General features: G+C 44.5%; 1 protein-coding gene across 1 annotated transcript in view; it reads right to left on the bottom strand.

Moving 5' to 3' along the window:
* Positions 1 to 23,184, bottom strand: part of LOC127638016 (zinc finger protein 469-like) — a 136,207-nt gene that overhangs the window by 56,171 nt on the left and 56,852 nt on the right. The window contains exon 2 of the mRNA XM_052119368.1: positions 12,705 to 12,879. The gene's annotated coding sequence lies outside the window, so the exon portion shown is untranslated. The remainder of the gene's footprint in view (positions 1 to 12,704; positions 12,880 to 23,184) is intronic.

The raw sequence follows: 23,184 nt of genomic DNA, 5'->3' as shown, positions 1-23,184 counted from the left end.
TCTGATCTGTTCACACTGTCCCTGCCCTTCTCTTTTTCTTTCAGTCTCTACCACCACCTGTTCCTACTTTTGTCCACCTGCAATGCTGTAAAAACAGCTATGTAAACTCATTTTCTTCCCATCCCTTTTTCTTTCAGCTGGCACACAGCTGGAGCATCTCCAGTCGCATCTTCATGTAATTAATGTCCTTAAAACATTCCAGATCCCATATCTGTTCCAAACACTGGACGGCAAATGTTGTTTGCCAGTAACCGTTTTTCACGTGACACAAAACTGTCCTCAAGTGAGCCCTTGGCTTAGAAAGCCTAATTCTCCTTTTGGCCACATTCACATTCAAATCTTAAGATGTTTTTTGTTTTTCTTTTGGAGAAATGAAAGTAGTGATGGACAGATGGAAAGGCATTGAGATGGAGGTGTGGAAACCGAGATTTAGAGGATAAGGAAGTTTGGGTTTGAGTCTTTCCCGCAAAATCACTGCCGCTGGTGTATGAAGCATGCTGCATGGACACTCAAAATCTATCACCCATGTCATAGACAGATGAATCACTCCAGACAAGAATCTGCATTTATAAATGAGTGAATTGTGTGCATTTGTGTGCAACTGTTGGAATGTGTACCTCTGTGCAAGTCTCTCAAAAAGCCACTGATCTACATGTAGCCAAACTTTTGACTATTGGCTTAAAATCTGGTCCACGTAACTGCTTATTTTGGGCAAGGACTGCCCATGGACAGGAAGAGATTGTACAAAGGCATGTTACGTTTGAAATCTGAAATTGGATATAAACCTGAGAACAAAATAAACTATACTGTAACTATTACTCATGGTTTTATCAGGGCACATTTCAGAAATTTTGTCTACATATACTCGGGCATCTAAATGGGGACATATCATAGACTTGTATGTTTTTATATTATAAGCTAATTATAATTACTATAGACTAAATCTAACCCAAACCATAACACTAAAATATATATATATATTTTTTTTCCAATTGAGGACATCCCCGGATGTACCAAACCATAACTACGTAATCCCACATACTGCTTCCTCACACTGACTGTGTAAATGCCTATGAATGAGAGCCACTCAAGGGTGTGTACATGATTTGCCAAAATGGCTTTGTGGTGCACATTTGTGTCATTTGGTGTGGTCCAGTGTTTACACACCATCATAACAAATCCGACCAGACAGAAGTGCTCAAATAGATGTGTTTGACCCCTTCTACCAGCTGATTGTGCCGTCTAGAGCCAAATGTTATCTTTAGCCATTATAATGCCAGTGTGTGTGTGTGTGTGTGTGTGTGTGTGTGTGTGTGTGTGTGTGTGTGTGTGTGTATGTGTGTGTGAGAGTGCCATTGAAGCTGAGAACAGGAGACTGAAAATGTGCAGTTTGTCAATGTCACAACCTGTATAATATCCGCACGGGCCACATCAAAAAGACCACATACAAAGTACACATCAGATAAAGTAACCTAAACTAGACACAGTCCATTTGCTGCTCACAAACAATAAACACAAATGTATCTGAATTATAGAGCACATTGGCAGAAAGATACAACTTCAAAAAGCCACTTCTACGCAACTAAAAATGGCTGATATAGCAGCACTTGTATGCTTTATAATAGCAGAATGTTAAAAAACTATGAAACAAGACTTTTATGCTCTTTCCCATGCTTAAAGTCAATGTTAAAGAGCCACAACCCTTTTTTATTTCCATTCTTATTATTTATCCATCTATTTGACTGGACTAAGATATTATTGTTTAAGTCAGTGATTCTCCATCCTATTGAGTGTGTCAAATCAGGTAGACATATAAAATGTGTAGTGTTTGTGGTACACCAAGAAAGAATTGAGAAACACTGGGTTAAGTATGTTTTGAAGATTACAAAGTCACATTTGTTCTTTGGAATATTGTGCACTTTATGAAATATGCAAAATAACACAATGAACATGTATTAAATATGTTTTAAAGTGAACATTGAAACGAAAATGGACCCTATTTACTTTCTTAAAGGAATATACAAGCTAAGCTCAAACAACCGCTTTTGTCATCAAAAAAATAATCTTATTTTTTGTGGTAATAAATATTATGCTGATTGAGCTTAACCTGTATTGAATGCAGAATATTTCTTTAAGAAGGTAAATAGTGTCGATTTTCTTTTAATGTTGATTATAAGGTGTAAAGAGAGTGAAGTAAGCTAGATCCCAGACAGGAAGCTAACTAGCCATCAAACACTGAATATATCAGTGTTTATCAGTAACTTTCCAGCTAACTACCGTTTTAAACAATTTACAAAATCCTAAAGTAAACATACAAATCCGCTGCATAGAAAAGTTTATGCCTGGAAACATTTCCCAGGAATCACTCATGAATCAGCCATTTAACCGCCAACACTTATTCTGACCTGGCAAACATGCATGTTTGAGGCTCATACACTGTAGCGTCTGGACACACCTATGGGGAATGTGACATCAGGACCTGACTATAGCAGCTGGGCTCCAAGCAATACTGACAGGGTAAAACAGTGCCACAGTGGTTTTCCCAGACATCAAAGAATTGCACTGGTGGCAAAGACCAGGGCAGATTCAGGTCACTTTACAACAGAGGAACTACAATGTAGGACTGTGGATGAACTCAGTGCTAAAACCTAGTGAGCAGTCTATATAGGCAGTTACATTTTAGCCTAAGTGAAACTTCATAATTGACACCGGTAATGGTGCCATGTGTTTTACAAATAGCACTCCTCACGTGAACAGAGACAGTACAGTATGAGATGAGTCACTAGTATACCTATGAATGGGACAAATTGTAATGCTAAAATAACGAATCGCCTTATAGATAGGAGCAGAGGTGCAAAAACCATATATACAAGGTATGCAACGCATAGAGGCACCATGTAATGATACCCCGCTCGACAGATTCATGGGGTGTAAAATTAACACTTATAATGGACAACAACCAATAACCTTAATAACCAATAAATTGTGCTTCTTTTAGCATGATCTGAGCGACCCTGCATCAGTGTGGAGTGGCCTGAACAACTTACTAATTACAGGACTCCTACCCCCAACCCTGTGGCGGACCAACGACTGGCTGACGACCTGAATGTGTTTTACTGCAGATTTGAAAGGCCCGATTTCACACCCCACATGCACTCGGACCTTCATTTCACACAACCATTAACACCTCCTGCAACCCCCCTCCTGCTACACTACCTGCACTCAAGATCTGTGAGGACGATGTGTGCCGTGTCTTTCGGAAGCAAAGGACAAGGAAGGCTCCAGGACCAGATGGCATCTCACCAGCTTGCCTTCGTTCCTGTGCTAACCAACTGGCCCCCATCTTCACTCAGATCTTCAATAGATCACTGGAGCAGTGTGAAGTCCCATGCTGCTTCAAATGCTCAGTCATTATCCCCGTCCCTAAGAAACCTAAAATCACAGGACTTAATGACTACAAACCTGTCGCCCTGACATCTGTGGTCATGAAGTCATTTGAGAGACTGGTGTTGGCCCATCTGAAGGACATCACTGGAGCCTTTCTGGACCCCCTTCAATTTGCTTATCGAGCAAACAGGTCTGTGGATGATGCAGTCAACATGGGTTTGCATCATATCCTGCAACATCTGGACAGACCGGGGACATACGTAAGGATCCTTTTTGTGGACTTCAGCTCGGCTTTCAACACAATCATACCAGATATACTCCGGAATAAGTTAATCCAACTCCCTGTTCCCACCTCTACCTGTCAGTTGATTACCAGCTTTCTGATGGACAGGCAGCAGCTTGTGAGGCAGGGAAAATTCACTTCCACCACCTGTACCATCAGCACTGGTGCCCCCCAGGGATGTGTGCTCTCCCCACTACTCTTCTCCCTGTACACCAATGACTGCACCACCAAGGACCCCTCTGTCAAGCTCCTGAAGTTGCAGACGACACCACTGTCATCGGCCTCATCCGAGATGATGATGAGTCTGCATATAGAAAGGAGGTTGAATGGCTGGCTGTCTGGTGCAGTCAAAACAACCTGGAGCTGAACACCCCAACATTGTCCCCCCTCACCATTCTAAACAGCACTGTGGCAGCAGTGGAGTCATTCAGGTTCCTGGGCACTACCATCTCACAGGACCTGAAGTGGGAGATACACATCGACTCCATTGTGAAAAAGGCCCAGCAGAGGTTGTACTTCCTTCGCCAGCTGAGGAAGTTCAACCTGCCACCAGTGCTGCTGAAACAGTTCTACTCTGCAGTCATTGAGTCTGTCCTCTGCACTTAAATAACTGTCTGGTTTGGTGCAGCTACAAAATCAGACATCAGAAGACTACAAAGGACAGTTCGGTCTGCTGAGAGGATTATTGGTTGCCCCCTGCCCCCCCCCCCTTCAAGAACTATACACTTCCAGAGTGAGGAAAAAGGCTGGTAAAATCACTCTGGACCCCACTCACCCTGCCCACTACCTTTTTGAACTGTTGTCTTCTGGCCGGCGCTTCAGAGCACTGAGCACCAGAACTGTCAGACACAGGAACAGTTTTTTCCCTCAGGCCATCCATCTAATGAACAATTAAATTGCCCCACTGAGCAATAATTATGTGCAATACACAGTTTAATTTTAATTTAAATTTATATTATCCAACTTATCCACTTCTGCCATTACTTACATTGCTCTGTACATAATATACTGTATTTTTGTTCTTTATATAACAGATTGTATTAGATTTGCACTACGTGTGTATGTGGGTATGTATGAAGGTGAGTGTATGTACGTATATGTATAATTATTTATTTTGTGTTCTTTTTTGTTTTTAATTACCTATGTATTGCTGCTGTTTTTGGTATTGTTTGTATTGTTGTTGACTGGAAGCTCCTGTCACCTAGACAGTATAATTATTTATTTTGTGTTCTTTTTTGTTTTTAAGAAAATATTCTTACTTAATCCAAGTAGGTTAAGAAGGTACACTATAGTTAGTCAAAGTCTGTGCAGGAGTTTTGAGACTAAATATAAATATACACTAATGCAATGTAACAATCAAGCGCTCTCCGAGAAATTTGAAAGAATGTGCAAACAATTCATTGAATACTGAATTAGGTGTTTGCGTAGTCTGTGCAAACAGTCACACACAAATATACACAGCCATGCAAACTAAACCAAATTCCTCTCCTGTGTGAGATGCTAGGTGCAGTACAGAAGTTTAAGATAATTAGTGGCACTTTTATCCAGAGCATCTTACAGTACACTAACTGTATTACAGGTTCAGTTCCCCTTGACTAATCTGGGGTTAAGTGTATTGCTGAAGGGCATAATGGTGAAGGTTTATGGATTTACCTTTGGAGGCGTTGAACCTTAACCTTTCAGTTACCAGCCTAGATCTTTAACCATAATCAATGCCACATTTACATATCAGCCAATCAGATCTGCTTATCAATCATTTCCACAGGCCTAATGGCCTTGCAAAAAGTAAACCCTTGAAACCGCCCCCCAGGAAAGACATGACCCTGAATCCACTAAAGAGCTCACGGCGGTTTTCTTCTTTAAATAGAGCATGACATCAGCATTGGGCAGGTCAACCGTCTGCCTGAGCAAAACAAATGCGTCTAAACAATGCCACATCTGGAGATGGAGAAGGGTGATTGAGAGAGTTAAAGAGAGAGAGAGAAAGAGAGAGAGAGAGAGAGAGAGAGAGGAAAAGTCAAAAAGAGAGTGAAGAAATAGTATGGAAAAGAAAAAGAGGGGGAGGGAGAGAGAGAGAGAGTACAGGAGGAATGTGGCGGAAGAAAGTGGAAATGAAGAAAGGGGAAGCAGCCAGCTTTTTTGGAAAAGCGCCAGAATGTCTGGGGATATGAAATGCTCTAATTTACAGGAGATTCCCTCAAATGGGCCTTTCTGAATGCTTAAACCCCCAGCCATCTGCCTGACGGAGACAGAAATAGCGTCTCTTATCTACCTAACTTCTTCAGTCACCATAAACACACAGCAAACAATAACTCATTAAAATTATCTCAGCACAGCCCAATGTTTCAAATTTTGACATCTCACTACACTTCTCATTACAAAACTAACAAAACTACACCCCATCCACTGTTTTATCTGTATATGTCTATAAATGAATCCTTTAGTCTGAATATGGTCTACAAGACACTATAATCTGTAGATGCAAATTGCAAGCTTGATAAACTTGATCATTGCATTTTCTGGAGAAAATGTGAGTGGTGCTAGTGATTGTAGAGTGTTGTGGCTGGTTGTAAGAGAGTGTTGCTAGAGAGTTCTGGGTGGTTGCTATGTGGTTGTATACTAGCCTGGGTAAAAAAGAGCCCACCTCCAAGTCTCTTTGATATTCTGCTCGCAAGATATGACTCTGGTCCCTCCTTATAATAGTAACCTCTCCATAGCAAGCCACACAATTTGATTTATCAGGAAGTGTTACCTGGCAAAGTTTAATACTTAGAATTAGAGTTTTATTCAAATCCATAATCCTTAGTTTGAGCAATATTGATGCTTGCCTTAGCAAACACCACAATTTCTGATACTTTCATCAAAAGCAATCCCACTGGTCCAGCCTGAGGTAAAGTGTCTTGATAAAGGGGACACATAGTGGTAGTTCATGGATCAGTACAGTATCATGGATGTTGAAACTACATTTTGATTGTCAGACCAGTTCTTTAGGATACAACACACAGTCTACCCTTCTGCAGATACTGTCACTCCAAAAGAGGAAGGACCAGAAAATGCACAATTGTAATCAGCAGGGCTAAGATGACTAACTGCTGACTTAATGTCTGCCAAAATATTGGCAAAGCACTGCCATAATGTTCCTGTTATCAGTTTGAGATGTTTCAGTTGTGTCTGAGGTCATACATCTTAAAGGAAGGCAACAGGATGGTCTGGGATAACGGTACATGTCTTATTTAAGGCTCAAAAACCGTAATGCAAAATGAAGAGAATGTTTGGGGGGAGAGAAAAAGGTAAGGACATCCACCTGATATGAATTGTGAATAATTACCATTTCTATGTTCACAGTGAGAGTCAGGGGAGATAAAAGATGGCCCAGTCCAGAGACAGAGAGAGAGAGAGAGAGAGAGAGAGAGAGAGAGAGAAATACAGACCAGAGATTGCATGTCTGTTACCAGAATATTTATTGAGTGTTGTGCTGAAAAGCTAACCTGTCTTATCTTTTATTCTGCAAAGCAGACTTTTGGTTGTGTATAAAGTTGCAAAGCGATTTTATATTATTTTTGTTTATAAATTTCTGACTCACATGGACTCTCCCACTTCCTTCCTAGGGAGTCATCTCCACCGCTGGAGGAAGTGTTCCAATCCCAGCATCCACCAGGCACAACACCAGGCCCAAATGGATCTGCGGACAGAGCAGAACCAGCGGCAGAGCTTGGTGCCCCCATGTGTTGCTTACAAAGATGACGATGCTTAGAAAGCAAGACGATTCGGATGCCTTTCTGGAGCTCTTGAGTGCATGGCCCAAGCTCTAGAATGGCCGCGGACACAATGGGCAGTTCACATCTTACCGCTGCTGACCAGGGAGACCCAACTCGTGGCCCAACAGCTCCCAGTCTACAACCTCCTGAGGTACCCTGAGCTGAAGAAAGCCATCCTGCAGCAGGTCAGCCACAGTCCAGAGGAGCGCTGCAAGTAGTTCCAATCCCTGATGCTGAGTGAAGTCCGCCGTCCGTTTGCCTTCACTCAACAACTCCGTGACGCCTGCCGGCAGTGGGTGCTGGCTGAGGAGCCAAGCGATGTCAGGCATGTCATCGATCTCATGGTGCCTGAGCAATTAATCTCCTGACTACTGAAAGGATCGGCAGAGTGGGTGCAGTGCCAACGCACGGCATCACTAAATGAAGCTGTACAGTTGGCGGAGGACCATTTAGCAGCATACCAAGTGGCCGGCGCATCCCACTCTCTCTCTGTCTGTGAAGCCTCAACTTCCCCAACCCTGAGTGGAATTCCCGCTGGGGATTTTCCTCTGGAGTAGACACGAAATGAGACTCTTAAGCACACGTTTGACCAAGTAAAAGTAATTGATGGTCAACACCTTTAGCCATGCATTGCACTAACATATCCGTATTTCTCAATTATAAATGACTGGTTATATCAAGTGACGCAGGACGCTCAGACTAAAGAAGATACAACCCGGTTGTTACTACCAACCTATTGAGCTGCCTCACTGTCTCCTGCCTACATAGGCAGCTGCCTTCTAACTGAAATGGAGCACCATAAGAGACCAATTTGGAATACTCAACATAGATGACAATTCCATGCATTATTTAAATAGCGCTCTGCATCCACAGTGCACATACTCTAATGATCATAAATATACAGTACACAGCAAATTAATTTGGGGTAAAATAGTCAGTTTCCTATTATTTAAAAAAGAAATATTGATACTTGTCAGAATTTAATGGATTATAAGTATATTTATAATTGAAATGTCTTGCTTCGCCCACCATCTCGGAGTTATTTTTCTACCGAACTCATCACAGTGCTTTTTGGGATTGCCAACATGTGGCAAGATACATACGATGCTGCCTTAGAATTTGGCCAAAACTAGGTGTCTTGGGAGGCAGCATAATTAAAGTACCTACCTTTTGGAACAGCTTTCACATGGGTAACACGCCTATGATGCCATAAAATGCCCTCTAGGAGCATTAGCGCTCACTAGGTTTTGGAACAGACCCTATATGACTGTGCAAGCATAGCTGTGAAAGTATTTACCTAAATGCAGGCATATTACTGTGTGTGCGTGCGTGCTAAAGAGAGAGATCTTTGTGTGCTTTCCTTTATGCACGTATGTGTATAATTGATGCTAAGTGCTGCACTAAATATAAATGATCTGCAAATATACCAGGAAACTTTGGCATAATTTAGTGAAACTTAGCAGTACCTCAGCTTTTCACACTTTCACACTTAACATACACACAGACTCAGCAAGAGGCAAATCTCTAAACTGAAATTTCACCATGTGCACACTTCTCTTAACATCTGTATTTGATTACAATGCCCCTATTAAACAATTAGAAATCTAATTTCCAAAAATGCTTTCCAACAATGTAACCTTTCTCTATTCTGGGTGGGTCCTAAGGCATTGCTCTTTGGTTTTTAAGGTGTTCTAGGGGGGTTTCGTCTTGGCCCAAGTTGATAAGAGCCCACCCCCAAGTCTCTATTATATTCTGCTTCCTAAATGTGGTTTGGGTCCATCTAGGAGTGCAAGTCAATGAAACAAAATAAACGTGAAAAATTATATCTGATTATTTAGAAAAGTAATAGCACACCTCTCCTGAACAAGCCGCACAATTTGACATATCATTCATTTCTATGACAGTGCAGCATGAGTTATGTGCCAAAGTTTAATACATTGTATGAGCAATAGTAATAATAACGCTTGCCTTGAAGACACAAAACAAATCCATTACCATATCTTTCTAAGGTTTGCTAATCATACTAAATCAAGACTTGGTTTTATGAGGCCTCTGCTTGAGGTAATAGAGGATAAAATACTATGAGTCTAATGTTCTCCAAGTTCTAATAGGGAGCATGCTATTTTTATTTGTTTTAAGGGAATGATGCATTTGTAACTGCTGATCTACTGAGCAGTCAAAGTTAAGAGCTCTGCTACTGATTCCATTATGGCTCTGAGTTTGTACTGTATGTGAGCAAAAGTGTTTGTATGAGTTTTCACGTGTGCACATGTGATGCTTTACGATCCACATTGGAGTGGGTTTGAGTTAAACACCATCAGGCATTGGTCAAGAGGTCAGGCTGGACTGTTATGCCCCTCAAAATGCAGACCCTGGTTAATGTGTTAATGAGGAATGTGTGAAACAAACAATGATATACACCAGAAATACCGTGGCCACTGTTGGACAAAGGGACTCTACAGTTGTTTTGTTGTGGATGGCACTCTATACAGATTCACACAAAACATAACCAGGGTGGTAAAACTGGAAAGATACACAAAAAGTCACTGTTGGATATAGCCCAAGAGACTGCTCTGCATTTTGCAGTTAAGACACCAAAAATCTAATATAAGCCTGTGGAAGTTACTGTCCTGTGACTGGACTGACATTTGACTGGGATAGTTCACATGTGTCCTGGTCTTTGGGGCTATTGAGAATTCAGAAGTGTGGATGGTGGAGGTTTTTACTGCTATCTGGTGGAACTTAGTAACCAAATACCACTCCATCTGCTGCACTGTCCAGGACAGGAAGTCCTTTACATGATGAAGACACATTATCTAGACACTGAGATGCTCTCAGCTGCTGTTGGTAAGACATTTAGACAGTAGACATTCAAAAAGGAAGCACTTGCTACTGGATAGTTATGCGTTCTCACAAAATCTGCTTTTTATATTCCTATGTCCCTGCATCAGTATATCCCTCCATCACTATATCGTGCATCCCTCTGCCCTTATATCCCTCTACTTCTGTCCCAACGTACCTATGTCCCCTTTTCCTTATGTCTTTGGGTCCCTAAACTAACTTAGCACTTTGTTAGGAACACTATGGTCCTAATAAAGTGCCCCACATGTTCTTCTGCTGTTGTAGCCCATCCGCATCAAGGATCGACATGTTGTGCATTCTGATATGCTATTTTGCTCACCACAATTGTACAGAGTAGTCATCTGAGTTACCATAGACTTTCTGTCACTTTGAACCAGTCTGGCTATTCTCCGTTGACCTCTCTCATCAACAAGTTGTTTCAGTCTGCAGAACTGCCTCTCACTGGATGTTTTTTGTTATTGACACCATTCTGAGTATACTCAAGAGAGAGTTGTGTGTGAAAATCCCAGTAGATCAGCAGTTACATAAATACTCAAACCAGCCCGTCCGACAATTATGCCACTGTCAAAATCACTGAGATAACTTTTTCCCCATTCTGATGGTTGATGCAACTGACCTGTATCTGAATGATTTTATGTATTGCACTGCTGCCACATGATTGGCTGATTATTAGATAATCGCATGAATAAGTAGGTGTACATGTATACCAAATAAAGTGCTCAGTGAGTATATAGTCAGAATATTCTGGCATCCCTATGTTTATGTGTCCTTCTGTCCCTGTGTTTCTCTGTTTCTTGGATCCCTCGGTCCCTATGTCACTGTGTCCGTATGTCATTTTGTCCCTCTGTCCATGCATCCCAATATCACTGTGTCCCTCTGTGCCAGTTTCCCTTTTCCATTATGTCCATACATTCCTCTTTATCTGTGTCCCTCTGTCCTTTCCTCTCTGCATTCCTCTGTCCTTATGTCACCACATCCTTATGTCCCTGCATTTCTCTATCCTTATTTCATTGCATCACTCTGTTCTTAAGTCATTGCATCCCTCTGTCCCTATGCCCTTGTGTACTTCTGGAACTGTGCCCCTGCTTCACCCTGGTCATATGTTCTCTGCCCCTACTTCCTTATCTCACTATATGTCTACAACCTCCAGCTGTCCTTTCAGCTGAACTACCAAAACTTTACCAGCCGAACTTCACCATGAAAACTCTCTCTTTCTCTCTCCACCTTCACCGCCAGCTCTGGAAAGTTCATTTGTGACAGTAGGTCCGTCTCCTTCCCTCCGCATGTGTTTTTTCAATTAGCTAAGGCTCCTGTGCACTATTCAGGAGAACATTTGGGAAACCATAATTCTCATGGCCCCGCATAAAAACTAATGGAAACTCACTTAAGATTTTTCGGGGGGAGGTTTAAAAAACAGCCATTATCCCAAGTGGGGAGCAGGCGGTTTGTTGTATTCAAACCACAGCTGAAGGGATGAATCAGGCATAAGGTTGGTAAAACTGACTGAAACAGATTGATTGATGGACAGAGGGATGGCGGTAAAAGGCTAAACAGGCTGTTCTTGGGCAGGAAGGGCAAGCGGATGAAGATGTAGTCTGATATTCAGGATGGAGGTGAACGAGTGCATACAGTAGATTTTCCTGAGTGCGGATGAAAGCTGGCCGGTCCGGATCTGGAGCGGGCCGCAGGGAGAAGGGACACTTCCAGAGGTCTCAGATCAAAGGAGAGAGGCGGCTGAGAGACAGATGACGGACCGTCCCCTCCCCTCCATCCTTGAGTCTCTATTTACACAGATGAGTTTGAAAAGCCAACAGCAAGACTCTGGCCATCACCACAGCAAATAAACACACATTACACTGCACACCTTCATAAAAACACACTAATGCCCAATCATTTACTCACACACACCTTGCAGTGTATCTCACAAATACCCTCAAATGTTTACACTTGCACACTCTTATATGAACTCGAATTATACACACCCTAGATGCCAAATTAAACACACACACACACATACACACACACACACACACACTCTCTCACCCACACACACACACTCTCTCTCTCTCTCTCTCTCTCTCTCTCTTCATAATCTCTCTTTTTTGGAAAGTAAACCTCAGCATTGACATGCACAAATACATTTCTCCTTTAGTCTGTCACATAAAATTGCATAATTTCAAAGTCTCAAACTATTTTTTATTGATCTTGACATGAAACAGTTAAACTGACAGTCTTGGAAAAAGTGTTTATAAGACTGTCTAAGTGTGTCTATATTAAGTTAATAAATGTATCAATGTGTCTCTAAAGTGTTTTATGTGTCAGTGAGGACACAGACCCCCCACGCCGACAGACAGATAGCCAGACTTCCAAGAGCAACATTAACATTGGCATACAATGACAGCAATGGTTCTTACCTACATGCTTGTGATGTCTGGATAAGTGTGAGGTTCATATCTGCCACTGCACGTTTAGACCCAGCACTCGAGGAGAGAGAGAGAGAGAGAGAGAGAGAGAGAGAGAGGTAGAAAAAGAGAGAGAAAGTGCAATAAAGCAGTGCAGCCCCCTGTCCCGGTACTCCAATTCTACGTTCTGAGGATGAAAAGAGAAGTCTTCATTACCAGCTAGAAACCACGCCTCCACCTCTCCCCCCTCCTCTCTCCCAGCCAGTAGCAGGACACAATGTTTGTCCCAGCCAAGAGAAGACAAGCGATCTGCCAAAGCAAACCTTCAACCACAACCAACTGCCAGTACAGTGAGGGACACAGAGAGAAAGAGACGGCTTTGACAGATCAAGTAGAAAGGAGCAAAATAAAGGGAGGTAGACACAGTGTTTTTTGATCAGTGTTGCTGAACTTATTTTAGTGAAGGCTTCCTCTAGGAAACTGAACATCAAACAGACTGTTGGTTTATGGGAAGGCACAGCTTGGAGTACATACACATTTGAGTATGTGCCAACCACTTTCTTCCATGTAGGATATTTTGCATTACTTATGAATCAACATCCCCCCCCACTCGCTTTTGTCATCTGTCTCACTTTTAGCCATTGCCAAACTGAATGTTATCCATGGCAGTCAAGAAAATCAATCTTTTTAGGAGAGCTGCATTCTGTCTGTAATTATAAGTGGGGTTGGGCATGAAGGCTGCCTACAATCCCGGCTCAGATGCCACAACACACACACACGCACGCACGCACGCACGCACACACACACGCCCTAATGGGGGGTGGCAAGACAAACCAGGGCAGTATGCTCACACTCCAAGGCAAAGCATGACAGTTCAGACTGTATATTTTAACATATTCATAACCTTTTAATTCATATTGGAAGTTTTATGGTAGAAATTATGCTTGCTTTAAAAACACACAATCAATGACAGCATTCATGGCAAAACGGAAAAATTGTATAAATAAAACTCAATGCTATTTTCCGAAAATCACCAGACACTCCTTTATTGCTTATTACTATGCGCTATTTTTAAAACTTCTTGGATTATCCTAATTAAGTTTCTGGTATGTAAATGAAGTCTGAGTTGAAATTAAAGCAAATGCTACCATGACGTGTCAGCCATGTGGCTAAGTCTGCAAAATGTTCTTTTTATCCTAAATACACGCAATTTTTTGTTTGTATTGCTGCTGTGGAAACATATACTGAATCAAACCATAAAAAAACTTTCGAAAATGAGCCGATGAGTAGGAAGAGATATAATTATGATTTATGATGTTTTTATTATCTGAAAGATTTATCAGCGTTCTGTTTATAGCTGTGGCAGTGAAACACATAATGATATGAAATTTGATTGAAAATAACAAGAATGTGAAAACTGTCACTATAATTTCCTACAAACAGATTCGATGTATAAAAAGAATAAAAGAAAGTGAAAAGTATGAGTACAGTTAGAAAAATATATAATATGTGCGTTTAAGAAGATTAAGTTACTCTCCAAAGCTTTAATATGAAATAACACTAACTGTACTTCCTTCAGTGCAATCAGAACTGTGTTTCCTCTCCTCACCACAAGAGGACCCCTTGAGCAGTTTTTGCATTTTAAATCATCTAGAAGAGACTTGCATTCACTTGTAACAACTTGGCAATAATAGTTAAAATAAACCAAATAAACAAAAAGACTAAAGAGTAGAATACGACACTGAGCCTCTCCTTTCCTCTTTCTTGTGAAAATGGCAAAATAGTATGTGTAGGGCTTAAAATACCAATTTGAAAATTATTTTAGGCTAATTTTAATCAAAAACGACCTATATCAGATTTATGCCTCACACAATATTCTATACAAAAATAACACTGAACTTGTTAGTCTCGTGATTAACTTTAATCACAAGAATTGTCGCTTAAGTAGTCTTAGCTTACTAAGATTCCCTGTCATGATTGTGACCTTTAGCTAGAAACTGCCCCAGGATTATTCTAGTAACTATTTAGTATTAAGTGACTTTTGGAATCCAAATAACAAGCAAAACATTTTTTATTAAATAATTCTGGCGCAAATAGTTTTCCTAAAAATTGTTGTCCACCTATGTGGACAGCGGGACTAAGTTGTGACATTTTAAATAATACCAAGCTATACATTTTTTTTTCATCAAATTGTTCATTATGTTTCCAAGAATGTTGGTTATTCATGTCTTTGAGACGTCACAGACATTGCATAAGAAATTAGCATAAATATTTCTGATTCAGTGCAATGGCCAGCATCGTCCAATCACGGCCAACCATGTTAAAATAAAATTATACATGATCAATTCTGAATCTATGTACTGATTAACATTGTCATATGTCTGACAAACATATTGAGAGGTCCAAACATCATCTGCAGCCTGAAACTGAACTTTTGGTACTAATAGGAAATTTGGATTGAATTCACTTAGCTGCATAAAGAGCTATAGGATGCTCCCTTGCTCCCTATTTAGTGAATGACTTAGCCTTTAGTGTGCTGTCTGTCTGCACTGGTCTCAGAACAGTTCGAAATGCACCTTAAGTGACATTTTTCAGCTTATGGATGAACCCATCGATTCTCAATGTGAAAATGCACTGTGGATATAGGAATGCATTTACTAATGTTAATGAATAGAATCATATTGTACAGTGATTACAAAATAAAATACATCAAATTTATCTTAAAATGAAGCAAAATAACCCACAGAGTTGTTAATGTGTAAAGTTATTCAACATAACTAACATGTTGTTTTTATTTTTTTGAGGTAATAATGTCCCACAATACCCGTATGTGGACATCATGTTTATCGGAGCGCTGAAGCGCAAAAAATTTATAATGTTTTTAAAGTGACATACCAAATGAAACTAGAGACGCTACTCTTTACACCTAAACAGGTTTCAATTAAAAAACTTAAAGAGGTTTCTTACCAGAGGCACTTTTGATGGCTCTGCGCCCGTAGAAGCAGTCCACACTGTTGTGTCACGTGACTTGGTGCATCAGAATTTTAACCATTAAATGACAGACTAGAGTGTTGTGAACAGTATTAAGTCGGTTTAAATGTATTTAAATGATGTGTTGTGAATAGCGAAGCCAAAATACAACGTACACATGTGTACGCAAGGTTGCACAAGGATACAGCACAAAACACCAATCCTAACTCTCAGAAATAACATTCTTTCAAGGTTTTGGGGAGACCGGGGCTTATTTGTAATCTCTGTAACTGAATTTTATCCTCTAAATTAAATTTGAACATTATTGCATTTTTGTAATAGATGTTGGGTAAACAAGTGACACAATAAAAGCACACTGGCATACATTCTGGAAAGCATCAACTATATGACCAAAATAGATTTTAACATAAAGGTTGAACTTTGTTCTCAGGACAAGGGTATTTTTCATAAATGTCAGGTTGGGGCATGTTGTCACATTTTGATGGGGCAAATTGTGAAGTGTTTTGTGTTGTAATTTTCATACAATATATACAATTTAAATTTCTGTTCTCATATTTTTGTTGTTTCATGAATTATTTTGTATTGCATACAATTTAAATGTATGTCATATTTCATTGTTGTACGGTAAGATATTTAATGGCAAGTACCCATTATGACAACTTTCTCCATATAGTGTGACAACACACCACAATGGCAGGTCAACATGTGTTCAATGAACTTCTCTTTAAAACATAGTTTTCCTGAGAATTGTTCAATAGCTTTTTTGTCGACAAAACATTAAAGTAAATGCCTATATAGTCATTGATGCTGATAAATATTAACTGGAGTAAAAAGTCTAACAACTTAAAGAATACTGATTGTGGTTGGGACATTTCTAGTTTGTTTGTGTAGCATAGATTTTCAGTGTAGAGTCTGAAATTCAGAGTAATCAGCCTTTTAAGCATAACAACTTTGGAATGATCAAACTGATTTGAGAGTTGGAGTGGCAGGAAGTTTTTTACAGAACAAGAAGTGTGTAGATAGTAAGATTAGTGGTTGTTTTATTTAGTTATAAACAGTGATAGAAGGGAATTCTGACATTTCCCTGTCACGAACCCCGCTCCTCTGCCCCATCCCCGCTTCCTCGAGCACGCACACGCGCTCCCCTTCGTCCAGCTCACGTGCACGCTCGGCTTCACCGAGCACACACACGCACTCCGCGAGCGTACTCGCTCGCTTCCCACTCCCTCGCTCCGCCCCCTCGAGCTTCTACGGTCGTTTTGCTCGCTCGAGCTTGCACGCTCGTTTTACTCCTACGAGCTCACATGCTCGTACACTATCTACCCCCCTCGGGCTCACATGCCCACTTCTATTGCCAGAACATTATGTACACCTGCACTCGCGTCATCTGCACTCCTGTTCATTGTATACACCTGCACTCGTCTCATCACCTATCATTGTTTACACCTGCACTCGCCCCTTTATATATCACAACCCTTTCGTCTCACGCCTGTTGGTTATTGTATTTAGTTTCCCGTCTCTTTGCCCCCCGCTAGTCTCCTCTAGTTTAGTACTCCTCTCGTTTACCCCTTAGCTTGCCAGCTCCCCTTGTTCCCCTGTCTTTTGCTCCCACTAGTCCCGTCTCGCTGATTCTGATTACCCCGGCTTTGACCCTACGCTTTCCACGACCTCTCTCTTTGGATTTGCCCCTTTTATATTCTCCGATTCCCCGGCTTCGACCTCACACTCCCCTTGACTACTCTTCACTGGATTTGCCCTTGTTTGTACTTTTGCCTGCACTGCTATTAAATAAAAGCAGTTTCCTCCGACATTGTGACTGTCTCATCTTGTGTGTGTGTGCGGGTTACAAAATAACCAACCTCACCGAAGACAGTCACAATGTATCCCGCGGAGGATTTTTATCACAGCTCACTAGAGCGGATTTCTTCAGCACGCTCCGCAGAAGGATCTACCGTTGGGAGGCATGACCGAGCGCTCACGGCCCAGGGACAGCAGGTACGTGCGATTTTTGATTTGTTTCACCCTGTTCCGCCTGTGTCTGTCCCTGAGCCCGTTTATGCTCCCAACACATCCCCGAGCGCCGTAAGCCTTCAACCCCCTGAGAGGTTTAATGGCTCTTCGGGCGCTTGCCAAGGGTTGTTTATGCAGGGCAGCGGTTGTAGAACTTTAAACCGTGCCCTTAACATTATGGACCAAGCGGCCCAACTCTTGGTTTTGCGTCAGGGGAGTCAACCCTTGGAGGCTTATGTGGTTGACTTTTGTGCCCTGGCTAACCAGGTGAACTTCGATGAGGTGGCTCTAAAAGACATTTTTCAATGTGGACTGAATGAGCCAACCTCATCATTTATGCATGGTGGTCGCTGCTCCCTCGACCTGGCTCAGTTTATTGACCTCGCCCTACTGTTCGCTGGTTCCTCATTTACTGTGGGGGAGGCAGACTCTGAACCAGAGTTCCACGCCACGGCCCCAGCCTCGAAGCCTACCACGGCCCCCGTCTCGAAGCCTACCACAGCCCTAGCCCCGAAGCCTTACACGGCCCTAGTCCCGAAGCCTTACACGGCCCCAGTCCCGAAGCCTGACACGGCCCCCGTCCCGAGGCCTGTCACAGCCCCCGTCCCGAAGCCTGACACAGCCCCAGTCCCGAGGCCTGTCACGGCCCCCGTCCCGAAGCCTGTCACGGCCCCCGTCCCGAAGCCTGACACGGCCCCCGTCCCAAAGCCTGACACGGCCCCCGTCCCGAAGCCTGACACGGCCCCCATCCAGAAGCCTGACACGGCCCCAGTCCCGAAGCCTGACACGGCCCCAGTCCCGAAGCCTGTCACGGCCCCAGTCCCGAAGCCTGTCACGGCCCCAGTCCCGAAGCCCGACACGGCCCCATTCCCGAGGCCTGTCACGGCCCCAGCCTCGAAGCCTGGCACGGCCAACGAGCCAGCACCCATGCCCGCCACGGCCAACGAGCCAGCGCCCATGCCCGCCACGGCCAACGAGCCAGCGCCAATGTCTGCCACAGTCAGCGAGCCAGCGCCTGTAGCCTCGACCGCCCCAGAGCCAGCGCCTGTAGCCTCGACCGTCCCCATGGCCACATCCCCTGTTGGCCGAAGACGTCAGAGAAGGAAGAGGGCCCCTTCTCCCCAGTCTCGTCTTGTGCTCAAGACCGCAGAGGTTCTCCCAGAGTCTTCAACGACTCTGCCGGGCTCTGCTCCGCCCCCAGAGTCTTCCACGACTCTGCCGGGCTCTGCTCCGCCCCCAGAGTCTTCCACGACTCTGCCAACCTCTGCTCCACCCTCAGAGTCTTCCACGGCTCTGCCAGCCTCTGCTCGCCCCTCAGAGCCCTCGCGGCCTCCGCCTCTCGAGCCTCCTAGGGCTCCATTTCTCGAGCCTCCCAGAGCTCTACCTCCCAAGCCCCCCAGGGTTCCGCCTTTCAAGTCTCTCGAGCCTACCAGAGCTCTACCCCTCGAGCCTCCCAGAGCTCCGCCTCTCAAGCCTCCCAGGGCTTCTCCTCTCGAGTCTTTCAGGGCTCCCCCTCCTTCCAAGCCTCTCAGGGCTTCTCCTCCCGAGTCTTTCAAGGCTCCTCCTCCCAGGCCTCCCAGAGCTCTACCTCCCAAGCCCCCCAGGGTTCTGCCTTTCAAGTCTCTCGAGCCTCCCAGAGCTCTACCCCTCGAGCCTCCCAGAGCTCCGCCTCTCAAGCCTCCCAGGGTTTCTCCTCTCGAGTCTTTCAGGGCTCCCCCTCCTTCCAAGCCTCTCAGGGCTTCTCCTCTCGTGTCTTTCATGGCTTCACCCCTCAAGCCTCTCACGGCTGCGTCTCTCAAGTCTCTCAGGGCTCCGCCCCCCAAGCCTCTCGAGCCTTCCAGGACTCTGCCACTAGAGCCTCCTACGGCTCCGCCTCCCGGGCCTCCTACGGCTCCGCCTTCCAAGCCTCCTACGGCTGTGGTGCTCCAATGGTGCTATTTTTGTTATTAAAAGCCCGACTTTTGCAACACATGGACATCGGAGCAACCGGTGTTCGTGTCTACCATCGCCAGACAATACTGAAATATAAGACTCATGCAAAAACCAAGCTGCATGATGACCTGCAGGAGGCGCTACACGTACTCGGCTTGCTGCGGAGACCAGGCCTCCAGCCCTCGGCGTCGCCTGATGCCGGTGGCCGGGGGAGAGGACGTCGTAAGCGGTGTGCGAGAAAGCGGAAGCGCGGAAAGAGGGCAGGGGTCCATGCTAGGCTAAAAACAAACCCTAGCCGGCCGGCTCTCCCATCTATCCTGCTCTCAAATGTTTGCTCCCTGGACAATAAACTGGACTATATCCGACTCCTGCAGGCTACGCAGCGTGAGTTTAGAGACTGCTGCGTCTTTGTTTTCACGGAGACGTGGCTCAGCGACAGAGTTCCGGATGCCGCCATTCAGCTAGACGGGCTCGCCTCATTTCGTGCCGACAGAAATACAGCTCTCTGCGGTTAGACTCGCGGTGGTGGCTTGTGTGTTTACATCAACACGGAATGGTGCAAGAACTCTATGCTAGTCTCTAGTTACTGTTCATCGCTGTTGGAGCTTGTGACTGTTAGATGCAGACCTTTTTATCTACCATGGGAATTCACCACTGTTTGCATAACCGAGTTTACATTCCCCAGCGCTAACGCTAAGGAAGCGCTCTGTGAACTGTATGGGGCTATGAGCGAACTGCAGAACGCTCACCCCGACGGACTGTTTATTGTCGCCGGAGATTTCAACCATGCAAATCTCAAGACAGTGCTCCCTAAATTCCATCAGTATGTGGACTTTGCAACGAGAGGGGCTGAACGCGCTTGATCTTGTTTACACAAACATCCCAGGCGCTGCACGGGCGGAGCCCCGCCCCCACCTCGGCTACTCAGACCACATCTCTGTTATGTTAATTCCAGCATACAGACCGCTCGTCAGACGCACAAAACCACTTCAGAAGCAGGTGAAAACCTGGCCAACAGGAGCCATCTCTGCTCTTCAGGACTATTTTGAGTGTACTGACTGGCACATGTTCAGGGAGGCTGCAACATATGGCGATTCTACCAACTTGGAGGAATACACAGCATCAGTGACCAGCTACATCAGCAAGTGCATTGATGATGTCACTTTCTCCAAGACCATCACCACACGCTCCAACCAGAAGCCGTGGATGACTGCGGAGGTGCGCACGCTGCTGAGGTCCCGAGACTCCGCCTTCAGAGCAGGCGATAAGGCAGCCCTAAGAACAGCTAGGGCCAAACTGTCACGGGCAATCAGAGAGGCAAAGCGCGACACGCCCAGAGAATCCACAGTCACTTCCAGGACAGCGGTGACACGCGGCGCATGTGGCAGGGCATCCAGGCCATCACCAACTACAGGACAACATCAGTTGCCTGTGACAAAGATGCCTCCCTTCCAGATGCGCTGAACGACTTCTACGCTCGGTTTGAAGTGCAGAATGACGTGATGGCGAGGAAGTCCACCCCTCCTCCCAACGACCAGGTGCTCTGTCTTACCACGGCAGATGTGAGGAAAACTCTACGTAGCGCCAACCCACGGAAGGCTGCTGGACCAGACAACATTCCTGGCAGAGTGCTCAGAGGATGTGCAGACCAGCTAGCAGATGTTCTTACCGACATCTTCAACATCTCTCTGAGCAGCGCCGTTGTTCCAACGTGCTTCAAGGCCACCACCATCATCCCCATGCCAAAGAAGTCTTCAGTGTCCTGCCTCAACGACTACCGTCCCGTCGCGACTTACACCCGTCATCATGAAGTGCTTCGAGAGGCTCGTCATGAGGCAGATTAAGACCCAGCTGCCCCCTCACTAGACCCACTGCAGTTTGCATATCGTTCAAACCGCTCAACGGACGATGCCATCACCACAACCCTCCATCTGGCCCTCACCCACCTAGACAATAAGGACTCATACGTTCGAATGCTGTTCATAGATTTCAGCTCAGCATTCAACACAATCATTCCCCAGCACCTGATTGGAAAGCTGAACCTGCTGGGCCTGGACACCTCCCTCTGCAACTGGATCCTGGACTTCCTGACTGGGAGACCTCAGTCAGTCCGGATCGGGAACAGCATCTCCACCACCACCACACTGAGCACTGGGGCCCCCCAGGGCTGTGTGCTCAGTCCACTGCTGTTCACTCTGCTGACTCACGACTGTGCAACAATGCACAGCTCGAATCACATCATCAAGTTCGCCGATGACACGACCATGGTGGGTCTCATCAGCAAGAACAACGAGTCAGCATACAGAGAGGAGGTGCAGCGGCTGACGAACTGGTGTAGAGCCAACAACCTGTCCCTGAATGTCGACAAAACAAAAGAGATGGTTGTTGACTTTAGGAGAGGTGAACACACTCCGCTGAACATCAACGGCTCCTCTGTGGAGATCGTCAAGAGCACCAAATTCCTTGGTGTTCACCTGGCGGAGAACCTCACCTGGTCCCTCAACACCAGCTCTATCACCAAGAAAGCCCAGCAGCGTCTCTACTTTCTTCGAAGGCTGAGGAAAGCACATCTCCCAACCCCCATCCTCACTACATTCTATAGAGGGACTATTGAGAGCATCCTGAGCAGCTGCATCACTGCCTGGTTTGGGACTAACACCGTTTCGGACCGCAAAGCCCTGCAGAGGATAGTGAGGACAGCTGAGAAGATCACTGGGGTCTCTCTTCCCTCCATCAAAGACATTTACAAAAAACACTGTATCCACAAAGCAACCAGCATTGTGGACTGACCCCACACACCCCTCACACAAACTCTTTACCCTCCTCCCGTCTGGCAAGAGGTACCGAAGCATTTGGGCCCTCACGGCCAGACTGTGTAACAGCTTCTTCCCCCAAGCCATCAGACTCCTCAATACTCGGAGACTGGTTTGACACACACGTGTCCTGAGTTGCACTTTAATTACTGTCACTTTATAACTGTCTGCTACCTCAATAACTGCTATGTGCATAGAACATTATCTCATAGTATGTTATGTTTACATTTTTAGAAACTGTCATCTTTTTGCACTACTGAGTACTGGTCTGCGCTGCACTGTCTATTGTCCTGTTCATTGTCAGTAATTTGTTGTACTGTCCTGTACTTTTTTGCACATGTTTGCACGTGCACTTTATATAGGTATATATAGGTAGTTTATATAGGTATTTTATTTCGTTGTGTAGTCTCATGTGGTCCTATGTTGGTCCTTTGTTGTTTTTATGTAGCACCATGGTCCTGGAGGAACGTTGTCTCGTTTTGCTGTGTACTGTACTAACTGTATATGGTTGAAACGACAATAAAAACCACTTGACTTGACTTGACTAGATCTCCCGACCACCCGCCTGTCCGCCATGTTCCCCCTGACCTTGCCTTGAAACTGGCCATTGACCCCATGGACTGTCTCATTTCCCTATTTGCCCCTTGGACTGCCCTCAATTTTGTTTGTGTGTTTTGTGGGTTGTCTGTTCAGGGTTTTTTGTTTGTTGGGATCGTCCAGCACCACTTCCCAGAGGTCGCGCTCCT

Source organism: Xyrauchen texanus, chromosome 46 (assembly GCF_025860055.1).
Source record: "Xyrauchen texanus isolate HMW12.3.18 chromosome 46, RBS_HiC_50CHRs, whole genome shotgun sequence".
Classification (NCBI taxonomy): domain Eukaryota; kingdom Metazoa; phylum Chordata; class Actinopteri; order Cypriniformes; family Catostomidae; genus Xyrauchen; species Xyrauchen texanus.
This window is presented reverse-complemented; position numbering and strand designations above follow the sequence as displayed.